The sequence below is a fragment of the Triticum urartu genome, chromosome 4A, assembly GCF_056163025.1.
Source record: "Triticum urartu cultivar PI428250 chromosome 4A, HENAU_Tu73, whole genome shotgun sequence".
NCBI lineage: Eukaryota > Viridiplantae > Streptophyta > Magnoliopsida > Poales > Poaceae > Triticum > Triticum urartu.
In genome coordinates, this window is record NC_141876.1 from 239565370 (window position 1) to 239572132 (window position 6763).

Below are 6763 nucleotides of genomic sequence, written 5' to 3' on the forward strand. Positions count from 1 at the left end.
ACTCTAGGTTACACTTAAGCACAATAAAGTTTATATTATTATAATTAAATATTCATTTGCAAAGTTATTTTGAATTTAAATACATCATGAATTTTGGATTGTAAATATAAAATAATATATTTTTGGGGGATGTATATCATTGAGAAATGTTGGTAGATAAGAGAAGAGGCTGATAAAAATCATTAGATGTAATGTGTCGCTTTATAGCTGATAGTGGCACTATTGCAAGGTAAGCATGTAGAGATTACATATGACATATAGAATTTCCAAGTTACCAATTAAAGTGTTCATGCACCCATGCCTACCATGATGCTTTCAATAATGATTTCTATTGACTTACTCTCCACATTACAGTTTTATGAGCTACAAAATTTGGAGGAACCAAACTGTTTATTTCAGAACTGTTTTTCTATGACAACAATGTACATGAAAGGAAAGGTTGTGAGAGACGAGATTATATGGATTCGGTTTGTAGTTTTAGGAAAATATTGTTGATAAGGGGCATGAAAGTAATTAAGAATGGGTGAAATCTTAATTAACAACATGAAGGCAAACAGGTGAGAATAACATAGTTGTCAAGTACAACAACAAAACCATAATTACACCCACAAACAAAAATAGACTGATAAATCAACGTGTTTGTATACATCATGTTTTGCAAGCAGCGGCTTTGCATATTTGGTTTAGCATGCATTGATCATGTTTTGGGGTTGTCATGTTGGATGCAGCAAAATCTGGGTAGCAAAGAAATAAGCCACGGATACTGTCAATACATTTTTCTTGCTTGTAATTTAAAAGCACCCTCGTTTTTTTCTTTTGCTCGGAATGCCATAAAAATGGGTAGGAAAAAAAGGACGTAAGTGAAAAACATAAGGGAATATAGATGTAGACCTTGGTCCAGCAATTCAATCTTGCTCCAGCAAGGCATACTACAAAATGACGTTTCTCACATTCCTAAGTCTAGTTAGTAAAGAACATCAGGAGGCACGGGAAATTAAGTGTTGGAGCTAACTGGGATATATATTACATAGTGGCCTTGTCCCTTCCGGACTTGGACAATCACGGACATGTGCTCTGTTTTTCTGGCCGGTAGATCCAATAGTAAATAATCCTTGTTTGGTGCGTCCTCCATGAATCAATCAAGGTGCTTTAATCCTTATGGCAGAAACAAGTCCTCCCAGAGCAACCTAACTGGTACTGTAGCAATTACTTGGTTCTTGCACAAATGCGTCAGACAATACAAACTGCACAAAATTCTCTTCAAGAATCAAGGATATATCTACTAAAAAGCAAATAAATTAAGAGCCAATACAAAAACTTCAATGCTAGTACTTTACCCTGATCAATCCTTTCTTATCACCATGCTTTTTATGCTTCCGCAGCCACATGTAATCTCCATTGACAATCATCGCTCATCGGCATGAACTGGCACTTCTCTGTGCGCCAATGCATCCTCTGGTTGGTGCCAGCGCTCGCCGGCCAACCTGCAACTATTACCAGATAGATCAATCAGAAGAACATAAGCATCATAGACGATAATCGTCAACCCATCTATTTGCAAGTCCTAGCATTTTGTACAACACCTAAAGATAAAGGTACTAAAATCATTTATTAGATACACAATATTTAGATATATAAACTAAATTATTATATCAGTCTTTTGCACCAATCGAAAGGAAACATGCAAATTTCGGTTTACTTAAGAAGAATGTAAATTTTGTCATACTAAATGCTAAGAAAAATGATCCAAATTCAGAGGTACATCAAATCACAATTATAGTAATGAAAGAAAACACACAAAAGGCATTTTTATCTCTTCCCAAAATAGGATAAAAAATTAATGAACAATTAGACTTTTCAATGGTTCATAGATGAATACACTGTACCACAAAGAGTCTTAAATTGTATATTGTGTTACCTAACTTATTTAGATTGGCAAATAATCCAAAAAAATAACAAAAAAGTATTAGTACAGAAAAATGTAACATAAAACATGAAATGTAAGAACCAAATAGAGGAACAAACATTTTGTGGCCACTGGATTGTAAAAAAGAATGGACACTAAAGTTACTATAAATTTTTAACTTTTCTATAAGGTGAGGTAGTAACAAGCCAAAAAAAAAATATGACATCTCATTTCTTTTGGTGCATTCACCTCAATTATTTTCTTATGCTTGTCTTTTGCATAAAATATACGGCATGTGTGTAGACAGATGACTGAACTATTGGACTCTATGTGCATCCTTTTTGTGAGCTTATACGACTAAAAATCAGGAAGAGATTGCAAACATGGAAATCATAGAAACTTACATTTAGTTTTGTGTTTAGTTATTAATCGATATGATTTTCCATTTATCCCACTACCAAGACCCGAGCTTGCATTACTCATTTTACTCAGTGCCCTGCATATTTTGTGAAAGGCTCTTAGTTGAGATATTCCATGTCCAAAAAATACAATTTATTTAATGCGTTCGTAATTCTGAATCAGGTACAAAAAGAAGCAGACAAATATTACTTATGTCTTATAAGTTTGATACATGTGCCACCTAATAAATTTTCCCAAAAAGGAAAGCTGAGAGGTCCTATGCAGCACCATCATGTGTTTCTTCTTTCTAGTTTAGAGACAACCTAAGATTTCACTACTGATAAGGAGAATCTCCTTACTAAGGAAATTACCAGGTCATACCATGGGCATAAGAATTGTTCTTCAGAATTTCATCACCATATTAAAAAAGTTTTGAAGGAGAGGTCTGTAAAAACAATCATCCATTAATGAGTGCGAGCACTACTAAGACAACTATAGCACACAATAACCAACAATCTATATAGAATCCGGTCACTTTGAAAAGTTAAAATGATTTATATAATATATTAGAGAATTGTGCCAGCTAGACCACTGATCATGAAGTAAAATATTTAGAGAAATATATTTACAAAAGACAACTATAATTGGTACAAAATTTGGAAGGGTAGTCACTGAAAAGAAATTCCTTTCTAACTGAATACAACACTGATCAAATTATACCATTGATAGTAACTTGTGTAAGATAATATTACGTACGACAAAATCACTGGATAGAGGACTCCCTCGGTATTAATGTATTAATCGTCTCTCAAGAACACATAATTGAAGTACTGTAACGAATGGCCCAAATGAAATTTTATATATGTCAGCAAATACAAACTACAAAAGGGCATGTTATTTAATACACCACAGAATAATTTGAGCAAATTCGATCGTAGCAGGTCTGAACATGCAAGATTAGCATCACAAATCATAGCTTCTATAACATCAGAGTCCATAGCATCAGAGGCCGTACCTTTCGCAGTGTGTGAGTTTCTCATTCCAGCACACATACATTGTCATGTACCAGCTGTTTGTAGAGCTCATCCCAATGAGAATTTGTATCTTCTTTAGTTATTATGTCTCTTAACAGTTAGGATAGCATTATAACTAAGTTGATGAGTTGTTAGGTTGTTGGTTGGTGATGTCTCTTGTTAGATTTAACCTGGAATAAAAAAATTATAATCTAGAAGTTACTCATCTGTTGGCTTTACTCAACAACTTTTTAATTAGAAGGAGCTCCTAACATAGAGCATCTACAAACATAAATTATATTCCATGGCATATGGATTTGCTATTAACGTATTGATTTGTATCTATATGTTTACACCAAATCAAAATCAAATGGAAGCATCGTACATCATTATTCCAAGGAAATAAGCTAAGAGCATGCATCTTCATTCTTCAATAGAGTTCTGCTCGGTGTTCAGTGCATATAATAATTTAGTGCTACAATTGGTATTCCTCCAGATTATGCTTTTTCATACAGCAAATTGGCACCTCATCTCCATAGGAGCTGTGAAATCTTTACTTTGGTCTCTCTTTCCCCTGTTTGCAAATCAATTTATGTTTCACCCCATCTTCATAGTAGAAGTAAAGGGACACGATTAGCTGATGATATTCAAATCCAGATAAACTCTGTTTGCACCTACAGATGACAACGACTACTCTGTATGCACCTGATATTAACTTTCCTATAAAATAAATATACGCATATAACAATACTTACATCCTTTTAATATGAAATACACAAAAATCAAATATCAGACAGTTGTTGATGTTACTATGACAACACGACAGAAAGAATCCACATTAATATTGTTGACCTTCTCACCCCGTTGTCTAAAATTAAAATTTTCTATCTTGTATATTCCAAGAGTTGTAAATATTAGGAATCATGGTATTTGTACTCATTTAATTCCTTTTGATGTACTCGCTCAATCTGAATCACAGTATCTTCAATCTTTGAGATCCCATCAGTTGTCTATTTTTCCTCAGACGGTTTGCTAACTTGCATTGACCAGTTTATCACGGCATATGATTGCACCAATGAATACTAACCTGTCTGACGTCCTAGCTCACTTTTATGCATGCATCCATGACGTACATGATGTATATGCTATGCCATGGACCTGAGCATGTAGTCTGCGATCGAAGCAGCTTCTTGGATGCCACGCATACTGAGCTACATGCGATTGGGTTACTCCCGCTTCTCCGGCATCTCTTGTGCAAGGGCTGCCTATACTCCCATGAGAAATGTGGCCGGGAAACCAGGCTAGGGCGTTAGACGACTTGTGAATCCCGAGGTAGTCGCATATAGTCAAGAGATATATTAATTATAAGTACACCTGATGGGCATAGTTGTGCTCCGGTCCGATCTCCATAAGGCATCCAGAAATTGTACTTCAAAAGACTGAGGGTTTGATCCAAATCGTGATTAGGATGAATTCGAGGACAACCTGATCAAAATAGAGATGCAAAACAATTAAATCCGAATCCAAATTAATATTTTGGATGACAAATTAGCAAAAAAATTGCAAAATAGATTGAGGAACGAACCTGATCCAGAAATTGTACTTCAAAAGATTGAGGATTTGATCCAAATCGTGATTAGGGTGAATTCGAGGACAACCTGATCAAAATAGAGATGCAAAACTATTAAATCTAAATCCAAATTAATATTTTGGATGACAAATTAGCAAAAAAATGCAAAATAGATTGAGGAACGAACCTGATCTAGATCAGGAACGCTAGATCCATGGCCCCGTATGTTTTTTAGATCCATCGCCGCGCTTGCTCTGTATTAGTTTGGTTTCTAGGGTAGAGAGATTTGAGAGAGAAAGATTGGAGAGGAAGGGACCGTGGGCAAGATATTTGGTTTTCCATGGGGGAAAGAGATGGATGGATGGAATACTTTCCATCGTGGGGAGAGGGAAAAAAGGAAGGGATGGTAGAATACTTTTCATATATTGAGATTAGAATCTGATTATTCTGTCATCTATTGTTTTTTCTTTTGTTAGCTAATCTAAACTATTATAACTCAGCCCCACAAGATAGACGGCTCCTAATTTCTGATTAACGTGGTATTTGGGAGTCTGTAATTAGTATAGGTATAGATATAATTGCAGTCACGATGAACAAGATGCATAGGGTAATACTTTTGATGAAATTCCAATTTCAATCTTCTATAGTTCCATGATCTCGTATCATCACATAGCCTATACCATGTCAATGCATCTTCCTTCAAAGATAAAGGGAAGACCTTCTTCTTAGCAACATCATCGGGTATACCTGCAAGCTTAAATAATCTACAAACTTCATCCACATATATTAGGTGTTCATCAGGATGCTTTGTTCCATCTCCTGTAAAAGGATTAGCTAACAGTTTTTTTATCATACCCGAAGGATACTCATAAGGAATTTCATTTTCAATAGGTTCAGTAGGTTGAGGAGCAACTCTTTTCTCTACTGGTCGGGGTGAAGATACCCCGAACAAGCCCCTCAGAGGATTACTTTCCATAGTAACAAGTGACAGTAAATTCCAGCACACTATATAAATTTTTCCTTACCAAATTCCACCTACCAAAGGCGCTTCACTCCCCAGTAATGGCGCCAGAAAAGAGTCTTGATGACCCACAAGTATAGGGAATCTATCGTAGTCCTTTCGATAAGTAAGAGTGTCGAACCCAACGAGGAGCAGAAGGAAATGATAAGCGGTTTTCAGCAAGGTATTCTCTGCAAGTACTGAAATAAGTGGTAACAGAGAGTTTTGTGATAAGATAATTTCTAACGAGCAACAAGTAACAAAAGTAAATAAAGTGCAGCAAGGTGGCCCAATCCTTTTTGTAGCAAAGGACAAGCCTGGACAAACTCTTATATAAGGAAAAGCGCTCCCGAGGACACATGGGAATATCGTCAAACTAGTTTTCATCATGTACATATGATTCGTGTTCGGTACATTGATAATTTGACATGTGGGTGGACCAGTGCTTGGGTGTTGTTCTTACTTGAACAAGCATCCCACTTATGATTAACCTCTATTGCAAGAATCCGCAACTACAACAAAAGTATTAAGGTAAACCTAACCATAGCATGAAACATATGGATCCAAATCAGCCCCTTACGAAGCAACGCATAAACTAGGGTTTAAGCTTCTGTCACTCTAGCAACCCATCATCTACTTATTACTTACCAATGCCTTCCTCTAGGCCCAAATAAAGGTGAAGTGTTATGTAGTCGACGTTCACATAACACCACTAGAGGCTAGACAACATACATCTCATGAAAATATCGAACGAATACCAAATTCACATGACTACTAATAGCAAGACTTCTCCCTTGTCCTCAGAAACAAACGTAACTACTCACAAAGCATATCCATGTTCATAATTAGAGGGGTAATAATATGCATAAAGGATC

The 6763-nt window shown here is 35.9% G+C and overlaps 1 long non-coding RNA gene across 16 annotated transcripts; it reads right to left on the reverse strand.

Annotated features, from left to right (window-relative positions):
• Window positions 1–857: 857 nt before the first annotated feature.
• On the reverse strand, window positions 858–5335 carry LOC125551664 (uncharacterized). 16 transcript variants are annotated; one of them, XR_015600843.1, is made up of 8 exons: window positions 5076–5335; window positions 4904–4976; window positions 4693–4803; window positions 4406–4583; window positions 2687–2750; window positions 2311–2402; window positions 1338–1490; window positions 858–1244 (listed from the first exon to the last, which is right to left on the reverse strand). It is a non-coding gene; the product is annotated as an uncharacterized LOC125551664 (long non-coding RNA). The 16 variants fall into 16 exon arrangements; XR_015600841.1 differs by adding an exon at window positions 3321–3509 and having other exon boundaries at window positions 2311–2750; XR_007302997.2 differs by having other exon boundaries at window positions 3321–4583.
• Window positions 5336–6763: the final 1428 nt, after the last annotated feature.